General features: G+C 40.1%; 1 long non-coding RNA gene across 4 annotated transcripts; it reads left to right on the forward strand.

Annotated features, from left to right (window-relative positions):
• The first annotated feature begins 983 nt into the window (after positions 1 to 983).
• Positions 984 to 6,967, forward strand: LOC123349100. 4 transcript variants are annotated; one of them, XR_006573376.1, is made up of 6 exons: positions 984 to 1,123; positions 1,424 to 1,517; positions 1,703 to 1,803; positions 4,961 to 5,076; positions 5,892 to 6,062; positions 6,705 to 6,967. It is a non-coding gene; the product is annotated as an uncharacterized LOC123349100 (long non-coding RNA). The 4 variants fall into 4 exon arrangements; XR_006573373.1 differs by lacking the exon at positions 1,703 to 1,803; XR_006573375.1 differs by lacking the exons at positions 1,703 to 1,803; positions 4,961 to 5,076 and adding an exon at positions 5,102 to 5,257.
• The last annotated feature ends 15,613 nt before the right edge of the window (positions 6,968 to 22,580 follow it).

A 22,580-nucleotide genomic window follows, 5' to 3' on the forward strand; every position in this document is an offset into this window, starting at 1 on the left:
TGGCCCTTTCACAAAGCAAGCAATGTGCTTAAGAAGGAATGCTATAATAGCCTTCCTGCTAAGCCTTATACAACCTGTCTATTATTACTTGAGTCCTTTTTTACTATAGGTATTTTAGCCTTTAAAAAGATACTATCAGTTTAATTAAACATTTATCAAAGTTTCTTTTTTCTTCCATTGCTTAAATTCAGGAACTCAAAAAAACAAACATCTTGCAGTGTAAATTAGATACTGAAAATATGTCTAATTTGAGGTTTATTCATTATAAAAAGCCCAAATTTAGTGAACCAGTGAATGCATTGTTGTTGGAGCTGGAAATTTTATTTGGCCTATCAGTGATTGAAAGCAAATTATCTCTTGAAGGTAGTGAGCTTAGATTTCCAGGTTTACTGCTCCTTGCCTAGTAGCCTCAGCTGGTTTCATGGAAGATGCCATTAGTTATGGGCTAGGCCTGATCCAAAAATTGTTGGAGCCAACTGGAGTCTTTACACTGACTTAAGTGGCTTTGGATCAGGCTCCTAAGGAGGTGATGAGTGCCCTCAACTCCTACTGACCTTGCAAAAAAAGCATTCAGCCCCTCTCAGGACCAGGCTCTGCCATATGCACATGCATGCAAAACAGAGGACCAGACCCTACATTTCATTTAAAAAACTATGTTACTGCCCTCCACTTCACGCAGCACCGACTGGCTGGGAACAGTGAACTGCAGTCACTGGGAGCTGAGGAGGGGGGATGTGTGCCTGTGAATAGTCAATGTCAACAAAATGTCTCACGGCCCACAATCAGATTACCCTGGTGGGCCACATGTGGCCTGTGGACCACAGGTTGCCCGCCACTGCACCAGAAGTTTTAATTTCTCTTGTCACAGGGTGCCTTGCCCCTTTAAGAGGGAATCACAGCAGCCCTCTGTGACTAATTAGCTACCTCCCACTAGAGCTTATTTAGCTCATTTGGCCCCACCTGGAGCCAGCTCAGTTTGTTGTCAGTCCCAGCTGGGTAGGAGCTTCTCATAAATAAAGGAGCTCAGGGTAAAGTAAAGAGGAAACTATAGTGGAAAAGGGGCATTTCTTGGTAGGATCACCTGTATGAGAGAGGGGAAGTTGCCTGCAGCAGGGAAGCTCAGGTAGGGTCAACTATAAAGGGCTGCTAGAGTCCTCAAATGAAGAAAAGCTTTAGAGCAGTCTGCTGCATGTTCCCTTGCGGGGCTGAGAGTTCCCTAATAAAGAAACAAAAAAAGTGCTGCTGGGAGAAACTGAGAGATGCTCTGAGGAATTGCTCTGAAGTCTGCTGCTCTATCTGAGGGACTGAATAGTGGGGTGGAGGGAAGCCTAGGTTAGATTTAAAGAGAGATGAGATAGATACTAATTATGTGGGACTATCGTCTAACCCTAGGACTGCTTGTTTGTCTTTCTGAATTTATCAGGTGATGCTGGAGAAATCCACTGGTCCCGAACCAGAAGGGTGAGCTGTGAGAGAAGTAAGAAAAGACTGGGTGGATTGCAAATCACAAGAATAATGTGAGAACTTTTTAAGATATATTTGGGTTTGTCTTTAATGCTATGTTGGGTGAGGTTGAAGCTTGGGTATGGGAAAAAAGGAGGAGGTTTGGGGTTATTTGGTGATGGTAGTGTTGGTGAAAGTGACTTTGGAATGGCTTAAGAGGTCTGTCAGGAGGCTCTGACCCATTTCATCTCCCTTTTAGAGAAGGGGTTTAGTTGTGACTGGGTTTTTCATTCAATTGATCTTCCTCAAACCTGCCCTCTGCATGATCTGGCCCAGAAACACTGGACACCCTTCCAAAGGGTAAGGGTGAAGTAAGATTGTATAATTTGTATTTCTAAGAAATTGCCCATTTAAGGCAAGATTATAGGCTATGTTGCATGCCTTCAAGGGGGCATTGTTTGTAGGGCAATTCACAGGGCTGGTTTAGAGGCAGGTGAGCTGGGCAGTTGCCCTGGGCAGTGGCCTGGCCCCATTGCTGTGCTGCTTGGTCACTTTATTCCATCTTGCTTGGCTGCTCTAGTGGGGTAGGAGGGTGCATAAAACACTTCCCTCCCAGATGTCTAGCCCTAGCTGTGTATGCTATGCATGTGTTAGGGACAGCCAGATTCTGGCATTTAACAGTGGATCCCTCTGTGGAGTCAGCACAGGAATAACTTGATGAAATTCTAGAACCTGTGCTCTACAGGAGGTCAGACTAGATGATCTAAAGAAATTCCTGATCTCAAAAATCTATGCATTGCCTCATGCTTGAAGCTAGGAGCAAGCTCTTATGTCTGATCACAGTTCATTCCTTGGTCTGCTCCTGGAGCTGTGTGCTGCCCTTACTATGAGCTGAGAGTAAAATCTCAACCTCACTGTAAATAAGAACATTAAGTGTTAACTGTTTTGAAACCGTAACAGATGAGAACTTTTCAGTGTAGGCTCTGGCCCTGTGTCCTGAAAACAATGCAGAAAGATTTCCAATCTGTTGTTTATGGACAATCTAGTTTGAAATTTACACCTTGGCAATGGAAAACTTTCCAAATGCGAGCAAACTCTTAACAATGACTTCATTCCATTACTTACCTAGAATTAATCAACAATGTGTTTTCTTTTTCGTCTGAAGGAGGTGATGGGGGGGAATAATTATTACGGTATAGCAGGGAAACAGCACTAGAAAGAGGAATTTAGCTCCAGATAGTCCAAATATACTTGAATATTATCATTATGCAAGGGTAAAGTACCAGAAGATTGTTGTCTGAATATAGATTATGGGTGTACATACATTAAAATAACACAAGGGAAAACATTTATTACCCTAAGAGTTCAATAATGTTGATGACATGGGTTTAACATAATGACTGATGAATATTAATTTGCATCTAGACTATTTCTTTCTAGCTGAAGCAGTTAGGGTGGTCAGCATTATCCTAAGCAGAAATTATTGGTTTTGAACTTGCTAAACTGTTGGGCTTTCTCCTGTATTCAGTATTGCTTTTTGAAATGTTTCTACTCTATCGCTATATAGCAAATTAACAAACATGTTTGAAATACTAAATATCAGGGCAAATGTCCAAATTAGCTGTATGGACTTTTTAATGAGTTGTGATTCTAAGCTGTCCCTTTACACACTGGTCCTTAATGGCCTTTTCTTTACCCCTTCCTACCCCCAGCACTGGCAATCAAATAGGTTAAGGGGTGGAATAATGGCCTTTCTGAAGTCATGGGAGATTAGCCATTGACTACACAAAGGCCAGGATTTCACCCAAGCATCTGTCATCTTGGTATTGTCTTGCTCTTGCTCTACGAAATCAGCATTATAGGTTCTATCCAAATTGTGTTTTTAAAAACAAAAAAAAAACAAAAAAACATACATTGCCTCGTAGAGCACAGAGGTAATACTAAATGTGCCATAATAGTACTTGATGACTTTTTAAAATAAAGTATGTGGAGTCATCTGTTTTTATAAACCTTTTAAAATTAACATTTTACTTACTAGTGTGAGGCCCAATTCTGTTGCCATTGAAGGCGATAGTGAAACATCCATTGAATTTAATGGGAGCCCAGTCTAGTCTAGAATATGAATTCACACTATGGCAATGTAACCAAATATATTTTTCAGGGTTGCAAGGAATCCTGGCTTTTTACAGGATTCTAAATGTGTGTTATACTGTGATCATTTTCCATTAAAAAGGAAAAAATACTCATCATAACCTCCAGTTATGTAATTAAGCAACACAGCAGTAAAAGCCTCACCCAAAGCCTACTGAAGTCAGAGGAAAGAACCAACCATTTCCAGTTGTGTGGTGCGTGTCGCCCCCCCCTCCCCATGCTCAACCTTCAGTTGACATAACACCAGATGCAAACTGACATTCCCAAACTAAAATCTTGACTTATCACAGAGTGTCTTAAGATAGGGTGGTTCTAATGATTATCTGGCCTTGAAAATATCAAATTGATATGCACATGCCAATCAAATTTGAAGTGACAGCTGGAATGCCTGCTGTTAAAGTAGCAGTCCATATTTTCCTATTTGTGCACACAAATGTTTGCATGCATAATTGTGGCAATTGTACTGAGACACAGTTTCAGAAATTGACAACTTTCGCCACATCATTATACCATATAATAGCCTTACAGCACCAGAGGGAACTAACCTTGTTGTTCTCATGTCAGTATGAAGATGCATTAAAAGCATATTTGAATATACATATTGCTATGGTAGACTAATAATCAGTCTTCAAGCTTTGATAACTTTATCTGATCTCCCTATTAAGGACTGACAACTAGGCATCTGTATTTGAATTCATACTGTGCTTTAGGCAGCGACATTTGAAAATCTTGGCCTTTTTTTATTGTTCAAGACACTTACAGTCTGAAGACAAAGATACCATCACCTGTCTGTACATATTCAGACATGTGTATGCATGTGCGCTCACATCTCTTTATACTGCTGAAAAATGTAGGGCTGGATTGTGATACTCCTGTTTATTCTAAATAGTGCCTTATTCCTCAACATATGTAACCTTGGACACCAACATATGTAACCTTGTTCCGTATTTTTGCATCATTATAGGTCTTGCAGTCATGCCATAGTGTGAAATATTCGAAAAGCTCATGTACAGCTTCCTCTCCCCCTTGAGACATCAAAAATATTGATTTCCCACCCCAATATTATCATCAGTTATGTTAATAGGTCGAAACAATATAATGGCTTCATGTAGTATTAATGCACTAATGGATACTGTATGCCATACTCCCATTGTCATTCAAGCTGATAGTACATTTAATCTTTAATGGGTTAGAGTGTATATTATCCTCAACGTCAAAGTTTACTGCTACATATGTGCTTTGTTATGTATGTTTGATATTTGACTATACTAACAAAAAAACTGCTGTGATACGATTTTTTTGTATTACATTGAATTGCTATATTTAGTCCTGAAGAAGTCATTTTTTTTAAATGCCTTTCACATAGGGCTCAATACTATGCATTTCTTGTGCAGTGGAAACTAGCACTGTGATCAGTGATTCCAAGAGCTATGCAAGTCCAAAGCCCTGCAGACAGACCATTGCCCAGACCAGATGCTACAGGTGGTTGTTTGTTTGTTTTTTTCAGAGGAGGGGCTGTATAGCTATTTGATGTCCTCGGTTTGAATTACGAAGGCAGTAGAAAAAAGTTCTTCACTGTGGAGCTCATCTGAATTTCTCTGAATGGCCAGCTTTTCTGTGTAGCCCCAAATGGTGCCAGAGAAGGTTGAGAGTATGGATTTAAGTGAGTCCTTTGGAGGTATCTGAAATGTTCAGATAAGTGTAGTTGCACTTCTGGTTTCCAGCTGGAATTGTGGAATTGCCATAAGCAAGGCCGCTTTTTGTACAACTTCCACCTTGGACAAGTAGTAAAATTGCAGGTGATCTTAGGGGAGACTCTGTTCTTATGAGACTTCCATTCTAACTAGGCAGATACTTCTGTATCTCAACTAAACCAGAATCCAAAATCATTAGATTTACTGTGCTTTGCCTCTACTCAACGCTTGAATTGAATGAGAAATGAATTGCAATTTGAGCGTTTGGAAATGTTTAGTTTGCTGTCTTTCCACATTTCACATTCTCTGGTCTTTCTCTTCAGGATATGAGGCAGACGTTCCCCAAAAGAGTGGACTTAGGAATTTCCAATACTTCCTGGAAACACTACAAGAGCTCTCACAAGAGGCTCAGATATGCCTCTAAACTTAACTCATTGCTCTTGAACGCTGAATACTTTGAGGTTCACCCATTTTGCTGTAATAGTTTAACTGCAAACTTCCACTCAGACAGCAAAATTGCTCATGGCAATCAAATCCGGAAGCAGGTCCTCCTAGCACTTTCATGTTTGTAACAGTGTTTTTGTGTGTGGGTTTTTTTTGCAGAGCAATTCATCCCGAGCCTGTATCCACATATTGACCTGACTGCTATTTAAAATTGGTCCTTTTAAAATTGTGTGCGAGATTTTCAAAATAAGAATTTAGTGTTCCCTGCTGGGTGAATGGAAAGGGAGGCAAGAGGAGAGGATTTCCCTAAAGGTTCAACGAAAGCACTTAGTAAGTAATTTATCATCATCAAGTGCCAGCCTTATCTGAAACTCGACAGGCCTTTCTTTCATGATTCACCAGTGTTTGTGGTGACCTGCTGCTCATTGAGGAAAGGGGGCAGTGTAGTAAATCCAAACAGGTATTCTCCAGCCACCGTGTCCTTTGTAAAGTCCACTTTAATAAATGTATTTCTATTCCAAGCATTAATGTCAATACTCTTCACTTCTGATTTTTGTATCTCTATTTGCATATGAATCAATAGCAGACTTCTTTTTTACAGGTAGCTGTAAGAAAGTGAATTTACTTATTGATTGACATTATCAAGCCGTCAGGCAGACACTACAGCAGATAGAATTGCCTTTTGTGTTGATGTCTGCCAGGCTTTAACAGAGAAAGTGGTGTGCTTTTTGCTAGTGAGAGCTAATACACAGGAAGGTAATGGGTTTTAAAAAATGCTGTAAACCTTAATGGTGTTAGATCAATAATATGAGTAGTACAGGTAAAACGCTCTTACATATATTATTAAGACCTTCTTCAAAATAAAGCTTCTTGAAGGACTTTTTAGAATGTAAGAGTGATTGGCATATCGTCTCTACAATAAAATACTAATGGATCCAAGTTTGAAAAATAATGTGAATTGTCTGTCTTCAGTTTCAGAAATATGGGAACATGTTTTAAGGAATACCTGTACAGCAGCTCTCGACTATGGCTTTAAGTCTAGTGTTCCACATTGAGTATTCTACCGGTATCTGGTTCTTCAGAAGAAGTTGAAACTCCTTGTGGTTCAGCTAGTCAATTCTGCAAGGCTGTATGGTCTGCTCGAGACAGCATTCCTTCCTATTCTCTGTTGATTTGTACCCTGAAACCGTGTTGCTAAGCCTTGCATGTTAATGTTCATTAAACATGTTCTTTTGGGTCTCACCAGGCCTGTGATTTCTTGCATGTTGTGTTAAGTGCAAAAGAGACCATGGGGCTCTCTTACTGTCTTCCCATGAAGTTCTTATTTTTTATCTCTGCCTCATGTCTGTGTGTCCCCTGGGCTTTGCAATTTATGCCAAGTTTTAGCCTAGTATAAAAATGGCTGAGAGATTACACTTTACCAATGAGGTTTATAATGGAGATGGCAGCACTGTTTGAGACTTGCATTTACTCTCCTAGGGGAGTAGTTGTTGGCCACGGACCTCTGGTAGTTATGGTGAAAATGAGCACTACTGCAGTAATTTCTTATGAATGGGTCAGATAAAATAGATGAGATACAAAGTGATTGAAATCTTGTGGAGGTGAGGAGAGGGAGACAAAGGGGGGGGGAACCTTAGATTGTCAAAAATAAGCATTCTGAACTTTTGTGTAAACCATATACTTGCGGGGTTATGTTTGTTTTTAACTGAACTTAACCTCAGACCCTTTTGAGTTTCATCTATAACTAATCATTCCTTACTGAAGAAAATACCCTGATTAGAACATGACATCTTATTTAATAGTGGTTGCTACAATCAGTGAAGACATTTTATGCACTACCAGAGCAGAAAGTCCCTTAATAAAATGGTTTTTCTTGTAGAGTAGTTCCCAAACCAAAACCCTGGCTCCCAAATCCCTTGAATGCTAGGAAAGTTTCAGTTGAAATTTGTGGCCTGAACTCTGATCTAGTTTCAGATTTGCCAAAGAAGCACATTACAATTTAGTATCCAAATATGGAGTTTGAATTCTGCTTTGCTTTCACATGCAACGTACTGCACACTAAGCAGACTAATAGCAACCTTGGAACTAGGCCAAATCATAAATAGTTCTGGTTGTCCTGATTACATCTGTATTAAACATGTATTCTTTGGCCATGATTTTGCATGTCCTCAGTGCAGTGTACACCTCATAAGATAGTCTTTCCAGTGCATGCAATAGTCTGCTAATGCTAAAATTGAGCAGTTAACACATGGGAAATGAAATACTGTGCCATAAGTATTGTCTATTTTCTATTCCTGGACAGATGAGCAAAACTATCATTCCCTAAAGACTTAGCTTTGTGATTACATCACTTGTCACAGTAAATATAGGCACTGTTCCATAATGGCACAGTGTAACGTTAACAAATATCACTTTGGAAAAGTAATCCAGTCCTGATTTTTTTTTTGTTTCCTCAAGTACTTTCATGATGGCAGGTATATGTAGCCACACAACATGGATTTTACAATTGAGTGAGGGGGAGGGAATAATCCCTATGGGAAATTTGAATATAAATATTGTCGTAAAATTAATAGCACATGGACTTCATCTTGTTCAAACCAAGGGTTGGCACAGATTTCCTGTATGAGGTGCCAGCAATTTTTCTCTGCTCTCTTGTTCAATTCCAGTTGGAAAGCATTAATGAAAGTGTCCCACTGTGGGGGTGTGTGTGTGGGTTTTTTAAGTAACCATTTGCCTCACTTCACATATTTAAGAGAGTAGTAGCAGCTTCAGTTAAATAAATCTAAATTATGGGGTATATTAAAGGTATTGGCTGAATCCTTCAGTCCTATGAAAGGTTCTACCACCATATATAAAAGACAGGAATGCCAGCTCCACCTGGCTTGAAGCTCACACTAATAAAATAGGCATATTCACTTGACTTCTTACCTTCAGCCTATACATTTTTTCCAGAGTTTCACTATAGTAATTCTTTTGTATTTCTATTATGGCAAGAAGCCCCACTGTGGGGATTAGCACCATGACTAGTTGATTTGCTTTGAATAGTTCCTGACTCCTCTCCCTCCCCTGCCCACCCAACTTCATTGCTATCAACATTTTCAAGTAAGGTCTCTGTTTGGAATAATTTACAATCTAAATAAAAATAGAGGGTAGAAGAAAGGAAATATACAGATTACTTGCTGTTGGAAACAGAAGCATAAAGTCCCACTCTGTCAAAGCACTTAAGCACATGGTTGACTGCAGTAGTGCCATTCACATATTTACAGTTAAATCCCATCCCAGCAAAGCACTTAATCATGTGTTTAACGGGCTAGTCTACACTAAAGCACTACAGTGGTGCAGCTGCACCTCTTGAGTGGCATGAATTATACCAACACTACCTGTAGTGTAGGGAAGCTCTTGTTTGCTCAGGTCATACAGGGAGTCTGTGGCCCAGCAGGAATTTGAACCCAGATCTTCTCAATCCTAGTCCAGTCCCTTGGCCACTATCCTTTTTGAGCTCTAGTTCTAATGCATCAGCATTCATCACCAATTATAGCATGAGTGGGCTCTCAATGGTTTCCTCAGGTTCAGAATGTATGTGGTATTGCAGTATCTATCACTATTAAATTATCCTTTGTCACTTTAAATGTTTATACAGGCATGAAATTATTGGGATTGAATTACAATGGATTTCTGCAGTCCTAATGCTAATTCTACATAATGTAATGAGTCAAAGTGCTGCAACTATGTGCAGACAACTGGACTGCCAACAGACTCACTGCCCCTGATTCTCTAGTGCTTTGCACGCATAACACTCACTTTGCACAGGTGTTAAATGACTATACATAGTGCTAGGCAGTGGAAGATCCTCAGCCCTAGTGCAGTGTGGATCTTGCTCTTGTCTCTGACAATGCGGCTTCATTGGATCTATGCTGCCTGGGACTCACATGATCACAGGCTAGATGGCCTTAGGAACACCAAAGTTATCCTACCACGGAGGAGGGGAAATGTAAAGCGGTCTCCAGCTGTCTTGATCCTTCATGAGAAACCAATAGAACCTCTATCAAAAGGAAGAGGCGATGGATCAGAGGACAGTCTGATCCATCGCCTCTTCTTTTTGATAGAGGTTCCATTGGCTTCTCATGAAGGATCAGGACAGCCGGAGACGGCTTTACAAGTGCAACATAGGAACTAAAATGAAAAGATGAGGGGATAAGTACTGAGAACTTAACTCTTGTCTAATTCTCTACAGCAGTGGTTCCCAAACTTGTTCCGCCGCTTGTGCAGGGAAAGCCGGGCGCAGGCCAAGGGATGTACTGGCCGCCGCTTCCCACAGCCCCCATTGGCCTGGAGCAGCGAACCGCGGCCACTGGGAGCCCTGATCGGCCAAACCTTAGGACGCGACAGGTAAAGAAACCGGCCCGGCCCACCAGGGGCTTTCCCTACACAAGTGGCGGACCAAATGGGGTATTCAAATTAACTTGTGTGACATTTATAATTCTACATAATAAAATTATTGGCTGTAGAAGATGTACCAGTCATGAGGCATATGATATAATATAAATCAAACAGAGAGCTAGAAAAATAGCCGTGCATTTACTGTCTAAAAAGAAGTTTCATCCACTTCCAAGAAATGGATCCAACTGGGCTCCATTAGAGCTACATTAAAGTAGTGATAGCAGCAGCCTGTAGTGTCAGGCGTGACTAACTTCAATGTGGAAGAGGGAACAAGTAGGGCAATGCGCAAAAAAAAGTTAAAATAGCACCTGCAATTGGCAGTTTACAAGACAGTGTTTTTATTATTTTTTTAACTTTTGATAGAACACCCATTGTTTTCTTTTAACTTTTAGATTAGGCCTTTTTAATTAAAATGAGTAAGAATATTGAACCTTCTCACCTAATGATCCACACAACTCCTTTTCATATAGCTTTTTGTCTCATCAAACTATAAGTGTGGTGAAAGATGCTTTCTGAAAATGAGGATGTCAAATCCTTAATGCTACAAGATATTCAACATTGCCCTTAAAGGGCCAGTCTGTTAGTAGTTTTAAAAATTAAACAAAGATCATCGAGATCTGAAATTCTAAGTATTTTTGTTAGTCTCAGCCAAAGCTTCTGTCGAAGGGCATGGCTACATTTGCAGATGTAGGATGCTTTGAGTTAAACCAGCCTTCATAGAGCACAGTAGGGAAAACACTGCAATCTGTCCACACTGACAGCTGCAAGCACACTGGCATGGCCACATTAGTAACACTTGCAATGGCCACAAAGCAGTGCATTGTGGTAGCTATCCCAGCATGCAGTGGCTTTTCAAATGAGGGGGATGGGATGTAGTGTGATAGGGCATGTTTGTTTGCATGTTGGGGGAGAGAACATGTCAGGATGCTGTCTTCTAAGTTCAGACAGCAATAGACTCCCCTCTTTCCCCCCTCCGCCTCTCTCTCACACACAGCATTCCACAGTAATGGTTGCTTTGTCTCGGAGCAGATAAGCATGCCGGTTGTCAGAAATGGAGCTTTCAAAGGGCATATCGGCATGCCTGCAGTGATTCAAAAACAATGACAAGAATGGCCACTTGACTTAAGGGGATTCTGAGATGTTTCTGGAGGCTGATCAGAGCACAGTGATGCAACACTTCATTCACACTGACACCTGGGCGTTTCAGCCAATACGCACCAAAGGTTAATCTTCTCGCTGAGGTGGAGTAACAGGAGCACTCTAGCCCTGGAATCAGAGCACTCTACGTGCCTTGCCACTGTGGATGGGTAGTAAGCTAGGGCACCTGGAGCTGATTTAATGCACTCTAACTTGCAAGTGTAGCCAAGCCCTAAGATACAATGGTAATCAGGGACATGTAAGTATCTGAGACCCTCACAAACTTTGTGAGGGTCTTGTACAGAAGTGAAGTGCTACTATTCCCAAATTAAAGATAAGGGAGTGAGAGACAGAGACTAAAGGCCAGATTCTTAAAGGTATTTTGGTGCCTAAAAATGCAGTTAGGTTAGTGGGATTTTCAAAAGTGCCTGATTGCCTAACTTCCAATTTCAAATGACTTGCTAAAGATCACACAGGATCCCTTTCTGACAGAACAGAAAGTTACAGGGCCGCCCGGAGGGGGAAGCGGGGGGAGGAGGGGGGGAAGAAGGGCAATTTGCCCCAGGCCTCGAGCTCTGCAGGGGCCCCACGAGAGTTTTTCGGGGCCCCTGGAGTGGGGTCCTTCACTCACTCCGGGGCCCCTGGAGTTTCTTCCACTCCGGGTCTTCGGTGGTAATTCGGTGGCGGGGAGGGCCCTGCCGTGGCTCTTCAGGGCACTTCCGTGGTGAGTCCCAGAGCGGAAGGACCCCCCGCTGCCGAATTACTGCCGAAGTGGGGGCCCCCCGCCGCCGAAGACCCCAGGCCCCCTGAATTCTCTGGGCAGCCCTGGGGAGTTAAAACTTTGTTTCCTGAATCCCAGACTAGCACCTTGGCCACGGGTCAATCCTTCCTCTCCTCTAACTCTTGATGTGACAGTTTCATTGAATATCATCCTGGTTCTGGTACTGGTGTTATTACTTTTAGAATGTTTTCATTGCTTGTGCATCTTAATTACCATCTGCTTTTATTTTTCAGCTGATGCTCTTACCTTCCCATGTCTGATTGTTATGGGAAAAATTGCACTTTCATAAATATGTACATATCTTTCAAGTGAAACATATTTCGCATAGAGCTATTTTCTTGTTTGTTCTTTTGACTTGTTTTTTCCCCTCCACAAGGCATTTAGGCAGATGCTTAACTAAAAATGTCAACAGTATCAACTGATTATCTATACTTGGAGGAGGACAGACTCAGTAGATTCTGAACTTGAAGGAGACTGAACTGATTGACATGCTCCAAAGTAGAGCTATGCAAATAATGTCATAATTGGTCATTTGGTGAACCTAATAATAATAATAATAATTAATAATAAACATTTTGAGTTGTTCCAAAGTGTGCCAAAAAAAAATCAGCTAACTGAAACATTCAAAGATCAAGTCACTGCTCTGACTGATTTGAAGCAGGAGCTAGAATCTGGGTCTCACAAATGCCCTAATCACCAAGCTGAAGGATCAGTCTCTCCTGTTGAAGCTGTTCCATATTAATAACTAAATGGGCCAGAGAGAATGACTCTATTCTGGTGGTTAGGGCATTCAGCTGGGATGTGGAAGACCCAGGTTTAAGTGCCCTGACCATTGGTCTACTGGCTATTCTGGGATGGTTCTCTTCCACTTTGAAAAGAAATCCCAATCTGGACCTGAGAAACCTTTTGTGAAAACCAGTACATTTTTGCAAAAAAGTTGTTCAGTTTTGCTTGGTCAGCATTTTCAGATGGAAAAGCATTTCACCAAAAAATTCCCAAACAGTTCCAATTATGGCATTTTTTTCTTCTGATATATCAAGTTGTGTGTGAACTTTTATCTCAGAAAATAAGCTACAAAGCCCTATTTGTAAACTGCTAAATGTAGGTTGGATTGTTAACCATTCAGATGCATGCTGTTCGGTATTCTGTATGGTATTGTTTTCTTTTACGGTCACTGGCTGATGTAACATTTTTCTTACATTTTAAAAAATCATTACCTGATAGCTCATTCCATTTGTTGGCATAATCACTACTTATTCTGAAATCCTATCTCCTATTTGATCACTTATGAGCTTTGGCTGATTTACATTGTCTGTTAAAACTTTATCACAGTAATTCATTAGTACATGACATAAGAAAGGCCATATTGGCTCAGACCAAAAGTCCATCTAGCCCAGTATCCCGTCTTCCAACAGTGACCAATGCCAGGTGTCCCAGAGGGAATGAACAGAACAGGTAATCCTCAAGTGATCCCTCCTCTGTTGTCCATTACCAGCTTCTGGCAAACAGAGGCTAGAGGCACCATTCCTGTCTAATAGCCATTGATAGACCTATCCTCTATGAACTTATCTAGTTCTTTTTTGAACCCTATTAGTCTTGACCTTCAAAACATCCTCTGGCAAGGAGTTCCACAGGTTTACTGCATTGTGTAGGGAAAAATACTTTCGTTTGTTTTTTAAATCATATATATTAGTACACGTATAGTTTAAAAAGCAAGGGATCTGGTCCCTTTTAATATACAAACATAACTGACACTTTTGGGGGTGGGGAGGAAATCATTTGTATCAAACGAGAATAACACCTTTTTTCCTCTAAGAGAGGAAAATCTATTCAGCTGATGAAAATGAACTGTGTTCTAACATTCATTTATTTTGTGATTGTCAGCGATCATTGAAATAAGAGGAAATTTCTGTATTATAATCTGGGAACATTAGTCAGAACTGAAATGAAATCTGGTCGATGACAAAAATTGTAAGGACTTTTTCAGAATGCTTGGTGGGTAGGGGGAAGGATGGTGTGGTTTGTTTTTCCTGTCTGGAAATTCTTAACTCATAAAATACTTACCTTTTCTGTGCACTTTGTCCATTCACATATAAACTACAAGGAAACAGAATCTTTTTATTTGTATTTTCTTAAACTTTAATACTGCAAATCTTGATGTATTCCTCCCTGCCAGGCACAATATATTAATATTTCAAATTTTCTTCTGCAAAACATCTTGGAAAATCAGTGTATTCACCACAAAATCTGAGCTTTTTATGCAAATCTGATAATGAATACAGTCAGTTCCTTACTGAGTGGAATTTTTATTCATGAATAAACATCCTCTGTTTCAAAGAAATTCTAGTTTAACTTTTTAAAGCACACACAAAGAGGTGTATCCTAAGATTTTTCTGTTGCATGCAAATACAGACCTTATTAAAGAAAAATAGCACCAAATTCCATCCTAGCACACGCAAGCCTGTCAGCCAACACATGTCACCAAACCAAAACTTTTCCTCCCTCCAACACCTTAAGTCTTTTTTAATCCTATTTCTCTCTAGTGATCCTTGTGCAAATGAATTCCCGTGTTTTGTGCTAAAGCAACTTGCATACTCCTCTCACTTACATTGGGCTGCAATTTCCATGGGGGACCAAAAGTGTAGCAAGGATCACCATCTGCATAGGCTCCCAGGCCTCAACACCTTTTCCCTGGTATACTGGCAGCAGGGAAGTTGAACAGTCTTTTCATTAGCTCTGTCCTGTGGGATGATTTCTTTTAGCCCCTTGTATGAACCTCCACAGACTAGTTAAACCATCTTTAAAGCCAGATCCCATTGATAGTACAGCACAAAATGGCTGCACTACAGTGAAGGATTTGGATCATAATCTTCAAGTGATCAAAGTGTGGGTCATGGTAGTGAATGCTATTTCTTGAGCTTTCTCAAGATGTAGTCAACAGATTCAAAGCTACTGATTTTAATTTCCTTAATGGACAGAGGTCAACTGGTGGTTCCTTAGACACCAGTCCATCAAAGCATATAAGTACATGCTTAAATTTAAGCATGTACTTAATCTCATTAAGTATGTTACTGGATCAGGGTCATAGATTAGTCCTAAACTATTAAGGGATTTGAAACTTGTTTAGAGAAGCGTTTGCCCCCTAATTTCAAATCCAAAATTACTCCCTGCTTCACAACTTCAGAGGTTTTCAAGTGTGTGTTTGAACTTCATGACAAGGTCAAAAGAAAGACACTTAGTAGATTTAATTGGCAGTTATATATTTGTTATTCCTACATAATATTGCTCAGGTTGCATAATAGTGCTATTCTCTTCCAGATAATTCTGGTGACTTATTGGACCTGCAAAACTATACAGTGTCAAAAGAACCATCCAAATCTAGTTTAAAACCTGTTTGTTGGAATTGCTTATTTGCTTTGTCGTAAAAGTGCTTTGCTGCTCTAAAACAGTCAAATGACTGTGCTAACTTAAAATAAAATTAAAGAAAAAAATGGATGCATCTCTTAATGTAAACCGGAGAGGAAAACAAGTGACTTCACCTTCATAGAATGAGTTATAAATTTTGTAGTAGTTGACATTGAGCAATTCTGCTATAACATATTACTGTTCAAGCAGCTCAGAAAGGCGCTCAAGATCTGATTATTCAAAAAAATTGCCTGTTGCCAGAATAACATGTCAGTTTTAGTCTTTGAATTTAACATGCAAATACCCAAGGAAATGTAACACTGTCTTTGAAAACATATTTGATATTCCTTTCAGAAATAACATCAGAATGATATAGATATCAATCTATAAAGAAACATTTTAGAGTTATAATATCTGATATTTAGACTACTTCAAGGGACAATATAGTTCCACATGGAATGTATGTGGAAAAACACTGTATAAAGAGCAATAGTAGATGTACTGAAGCTCAATGGAACATGTTTATAGCATCTAGTTAGCATGCATTTATTGAGAATGATGTAGTAAATTAATTTGCGAAATGGCTTATTTAAAGTGCAAGAACAAGCATGTCCTCTGGGATGGATGTTCTTAAACTACCACACTCAAAATTAGGGAGCGATGGAAAATTTAGTTGCAATACAATTATCTCCCTACATTACAATGTTGAGTAGTAACATTGTTAGAGAGTCTGACAAAATTAAGGGCCTGATCCTTCAAGGCTTTTGTATATATAAGTCCCGTTGATTTTATTATGAGTGCAAGGTCTCTTTTTTTTCTTTTTCTTAAAGTACTTAAAGGGAAAAAAATGCATTATATAATGTAAGTGTAGGAGAACTAACAGAGATTGTAGTTACTCCGGGGCTAAACTCAGTGGGAGTGCTTTACTTCAATTGCACTATTCAAGTTGCCCAATCTTTATTCCCAGTAGTATGACTAACTCCTTCATATTTTTCCCTTGAAGCCAACTCAAAGTGGGGAGGGAGAGAGAGAGAGAATAATAAGTCAGCCCAAAGGTCAATGTGTTGGGAAGTTAAAGCAGTTAAAACAGTGAGTATAATCAATTTTTGTAAACATAACTACAGAATAGTGACTGTGATAATCACAGTATTTTGTACGAGCCCAGATTGGTGCTCCTTAAATAAGAGAATCCACTGACTTCAGTCTAACTTCAGTTTTCCTGTTCAAGGTAGGTTGAACTGGATCCTATATCCATCTAACTATATTTCCATTCTTTGCTGATCAAATAATCCCAAAGAAACCATTTATTATCAGCAATTAATAAGCATGTTGTGAATTAACTCCAAGATGGAATAACAGATAATTTTAAAACAATCTTCTCCATTGTTTAATGCAACTGTCTTTAATATTAAATACTTGAAAAGGTAAGCTCAGTGTGTCCTGGAAACATGTCTCTAGCAACAGACTAGACCATCATAGTTAAAATATTCAATATTGTAAGTATAACTCATTTAAGATGTTGCTTGATTACTTAGAAAATCTGCATTAGGCAGTGTTACTTGATTATTCTCTCTGTGGCCCACATGTAATCTTAATTATTTTAATGGGTGAATGATTAGAAGTATTATCGGGTACTTTGTTAGTGAAAACTTACTTTCTTCACGAGGGATTACCATTACTGTAAATGCCTAATTCCACCGTGATGGGAACATAAGTGTTCTAAATGAATATAGATAGTTCCCTTTCCTCGTGTTTGTGATATTTGTTCAGTAGACACTAACCATAATTTTCTAGAAGTGTTATTTTTTTCTTGCTATTAGACATTCTTATGGTGTATCACTGGGGTTGTGGGCTGGGAATAACTTTTTCGTCCTGCACATATAATAAGTTTAATTGATGTTACATTCAGATTTTCTCTGTTCCTTTGCAACTAGTTGTAGTTTTCTTTTCTCCCCTCCTCCCTCTGATTTGTGTCATATCAGTGATATACCATCAGCCTTGTACATGAAAATGCCTCGAAGTACAAATGAATGCAGAATATGGAAAGATAAAGTATTCTAATATTTCAATCCAATTAAGTATGTTTATAATTCACTATCACATGGCAGAAAACCCATCAAACTGAAACAGAGATATTGCCTACAAAGTGTCTAATGGTGTGATGAGCACAGTTTTGAACTGAGATTGTGGAGTGAGTCAGCACCACAATGGGAATGTGGCATAGCCTGGTTGGATATTTTGGGTTCATGAGGCTAAAGGGGCAGACTGTGTGTGGCAGGGAACTCTCATCTAACTTTTGCTTGTGGGCCCAATCAAATATCACATGACACTCCTGATGTTAGATTCCTGAGCGGGATCTCTTTAATAAATGAGTTTAACTAGGGAAAAGTATTATTATCTTGGATCTCGACTATGCATGGGATTCTAAGTTTGTGGGGGATAATGTGACATCCCTCTTCAGGTGAAAAGGCTCCTTCCTGTGGTTAGCGTTGAATGAGGAGGCAGATTTCCCCACAATTCTGGCAGATAGTGGCTGGTACTCAGAGGAGAGGAGGCTGGTGGAAGCAATATGCTTAGCTGGCCTGATCAGTTCTGCAATGAGAGTTGGGATTTGATGCAATATTTTATTGTACAATTAAAAGTTACATGTTATAAGGATTTTTTTTAAAAAATAGTCTTTTATTAGGTCTTTGCGGCCACAATGACTTTCTGACATGTTGCTAGGATTAGGATAGACTGTTTTCATCATAATTACATATTAACCATAATTGCCAATCTGGAGGTAATGTGTATGGTAGTTCAGTGTGTCCAAGCAATTCCTGTTTTTCATGATAGTGTGATTGATGTGTTAGTCCCTGATTCTGCAGGCAGAGTTATACCTGTATGGAGCACATTAAAGTCAATGGAGCTTCACACTGGCACATGGATCCACCTGCATAGGTCTGACTGCGGAAAAGGGCCATAATTTGTATCCTGTGGTACATCATCTATTTTTTCCCCCTCTGATTGTTTCAGTGTCTAGCATTGCTAGATATTTTATGGAAACAGTTTTTGTATCCCCTGACTCATTTCTGGCTATGTTATGACATACAAAGCATTGCCACATACTCATTTTTTTGTTTGCTTAAATATTTATAGATTTTAATTTTATATTATTTCTAAAGAGGCAGAGATTTAATGAAAATGTAATTTTGCTCTCTCTCCTCCTCACCCCCCGGGGGAAGAATATCATGCAAAATACAAAGATGAGAAAGGCATTTGTGTTGTTATAATTTACCTTCCAAACCTTAAACCAGCATAACTGAATGGCATTTATGACTTTTATCTTGGATGGATGCAGTAGGCAAATGGTTTATTGGGGGCGGAGGGGATATGGAGGGGGAAGCATTACAGGAAATCCCAGAAAATGCATTAGTTTTGCTGCTGGATGAAACTATGATCTAATTTAAGAATTACATGACTTCTGATACCAGTTCTGGATATGTTTTAATGGTTAGTACAAGCACTGTATTTACATGGTCTGTAAATTTTCCTGGACTCATTGGTGACCATTTTCTGATGTATCTTGCACAGGGATCCTACTCCAGTTAAGACTTAGGTACTAATAATATGCTGCAGCTGCTTCTAGCTACATGCTGCTTTCACTACAGCTGGGAGCAACTGAATTTCTCAGCAAGCAATGATTAGCATTTTGATCTTGACAAGCACTTTACTGTCTGAATACCAATGTCTCAGTGATTGTTTGTCACCAGGCAAGGCATAAGCGTCTATTGCACATATAGCTTGTAGTTAGCTTTTGCTTACAGAAAACACTTGATCAAATATATATACACTCAAATTTAAAAGTGTATTAGGAATAATTTCCTCTGATTTATAGCCCTACAAAATTATAGTTTTCTGTGTCTAAGTATGCCCAGTCAACTAATTCCAGTATGAAATGCTAGAAGTCTGAAAGAGCACTTAGTGTCAGGAGTCATGATCTAATATGTTCGTGGTGCTCCTAGCTACATGCAAATTGACAATATTCAAGTGTAACCAGACAGCATTTATAGTCTGCAGATGAGCATAGCCTGAGAAAAATCCAATTATCCTTTCCTTGGTTGTTTGCCCTCATTATATTTTGTTTCGGGGTAACTTTTGTTACATTTTTAGAATTATTTATAGAACTAATATCAGTGGGTTTTACAAATATAGTGGGCAATATTCTAAAGTCACCACACAGTTGTATCTGAGAGACCACAGTGTCTCCCTGTTTTTTGCATAGGATATGTGCAAAATGAACTGTAGAACTAGTTGGCTTTTTAAAATGGGTGGCCACTTTATATTGTCTGTGTGTTCAAAATGCAGTGAAAAAAACCACTTTCAAAAGTGACTAGTGATTTTTGGATGGCTCAAATTCTTGGTGCCCAATTTGATACACTTTAGAGTGAACTGGGGTTCAGAAAGCAGGCTCTCAGCACTTTCATAAAATCAGGCCCTTTTAAGGTGCCTCTAGATAAGCATTCAAATTTAGCATTCTTTCACTATTGACCTAAAACTTTCAAAGTTAATAGTTTTATATGTGTATGTACAGGTACATAGATCTATATTTAACATTTGTACATATGTATTGATATGTACCTTATTACCACAACTAACATAACCCATATACCACAACCTTAACTCTGCCCCCGGGATACCAAACTTCCATCACCCCTTTTACCAAATGTTCTTCTCCCAAATCAACTCTCACATGCATGAAACATCCACCATTTAGGAGTATTAAGAGGTTCATTTGGTAAAGAGCTGGGTAGAAAGGGAAGGTTTAGGGAGTAGAGTTAAGGTTAGGGTTTGTGGTCTGTGATGTTTGGTAACTGTGGTTATGGAGAGGCGTGTGCCTGTGGATGAAAAAGAAGAGAGTATGTACATGAATCCATTTCCTTACTTATGTCGTTTGTCAACGTTACACAATGTAACACACCCGTGTGCAGCACAACAAATTTGGGGTGTGTGTGGATTTTGTGTCTGTGTGTATATTTATAAACTGAGGGTATACCTGAAATACAGTCTTTCTTGTCACCCTATCTCAGGAAGATATATTGGAAATAGAAGAGTTTGGGAGACAGGCTGCACAAAGAGACTTTGAGGAGTGTCTGAAAAGATTAGGACAAAGATTTGTTTTTAGTTTGGAGAGGAGGCCTAGTATTTTGAAAGGAGACTTATTTTCTTTTGAAAATCCCAGCTGTGATGAATGAGTGACTACGGTTGAGGTATATGGTGTAGCAATAAGAAACGGAAGGCAAATCAGTTGCTCAAGTTCAGGGCTGGCCTTACCATGAGGCGAACTGAGGCGGCCGCCTCAGGTGCCAGACTGTGGGAAGGCGCCACTAGGACCCAGAGTGTAGAAAATTGTGTTTGCTCTTGGTGCATATGTATTCTCTCTGCTCTAGATGCAGAGATGGTGGAGTGCGGTGCTGGAGGAAGGAAGGCACAAGAGACATTACAGGCAGACAGGAGAAAAGGAGATAGGGAATAACAGAAAGCTGCAGGGGGAGAGAGGAGGAGGAGGAGCCTCTTATGTACCTCTTAATCAGTCCAAGCTCCTGGGGGTGCTAAACACCAACTTCTCAGGGAGCTTCCTGTTTCCTGCTGCTTCCCTGAACCCACTTGAGGAGAACAGGCAGTCAACTGAAGTAGTAGGAGCTGGTTAGGCCCTTAAGATGCTGATACCTACCCTCACTCAGGCCCTGCTACTAGCCTGCTTATTTGTCCCCTTCAATTGAGTGTTGAGAGCTGGCACAGAACAGCAGTCGTGAGTGAAAGAAGAAAATGCCCCTCTGGGGTAGCATTCAGAAAAAGAAAGAAAGGAAAAGAAGCTTTTCTATCTAAGCAGGATGGAGCTCTCCTGAGATACATAGGCACAAGTGTTCACGTTGAGCCTTCCGACCCTAGTGAGGATGTGAGTGGTGAGGAGAGGCCTAATCTTCCAGTTAGAGTGCAGGTGACCTGGCAGCTACTGCAGCATCCATATCTCCATCTCAAATGGATGTAACCATGCACATTTCTGAAGAAAAGTGTATATCAGAGAAGAGTGTGGTGGAGATGCAAGAAACAGCTGCTTCTGAGTTTAGTTCCTTAAGTCTAGATGATCCAGGACTGTGGACCTACTTGAGCAGTAGCCTGAGGGACTTCCTTGTACTGCATGGGCCACAGCAAATGAAAAACTTCATTCCCCAAAGAAAATGAATATAGAAGTTTCCATCCAACACATTACTGGTGTGAAATCCCCAGTGGTGACAAAGTGGAGAGGCCATGGTTTATGTACTCAAAACCCCAGAATGCTGCATACTGTTTTTGTTGCAAACTCTTCCAGTCTAATCATAGAATCATAGAATCATAGAATCTCAGGGTTGGAAGGGACCTCAGGAGGTCATCTAGTCCAACCCCCTGCTCAAAGCAGGACCAAACCCAACTAAATCATCCCAGCCAGGGCTTTGTCAAGCCTGACCTTAAAAGCCTCTAAGGAAGGAGATTCCACTACCTCCCTAGGTAACCCATTCCAGTTCTTCACCACCCTACTAGTGAAAAAGTTTTTCCTAATATCCAACCTAAACCTCCCCCTCCGCAACTTGAGACCATTACTCCTTGTTCTGTCATCTTCTACCACTGAGAACAGTCTAGATCCATCCTCTTTGGAACCCCCTTTCAGGTAGTTGAAAGCAGCTATCAAATCCCCCCTCATTCTTCTTTTCTGCAGACTAAACAATCCCAGTTCCCTCAGCCTCTCCTCATAAGTCATGTGCTCCAGCCCCCTAATCATTTTTGTTGCCCTCCGCTGGACTCTCTCCAATTTATCCACATCCTTCTTGTAGTGTGGGGCCCAAAACTGGACACAGTACTCCAAATGAGGCCTCACCAGTGCTGAGTAGAGGGGGATGATCACATCCCTTGATCTGCTGGAAATGCCCCTACTTATACAACCCAAAATGCCATTAGCCTTCTTGGCAACAAGGGCACACTGTTGACTCATATTCAGCTTTTCGTCCACCGTAACCCCTAGGTCCTTTTCTGCAGAACTGCTACCCAGCCATTGGTCCCTAGTCTGT

The sequence above is a fragment of the Mauremys mutica genome, chromosome 14 (genome assembly GCF_020497125.1).
Source record: "Mauremys mutica isolate MM-2020 ecotype Southern chromosome 14, ASM2049712v1, whole genome shotgun sequence".
Classification (NCBI taxonomy): domain Eukaryota; kingdom Metazoa; phylum Chordata; order Testudines; family Geoemydidae; genus Mauremys; species Mauremys mutica.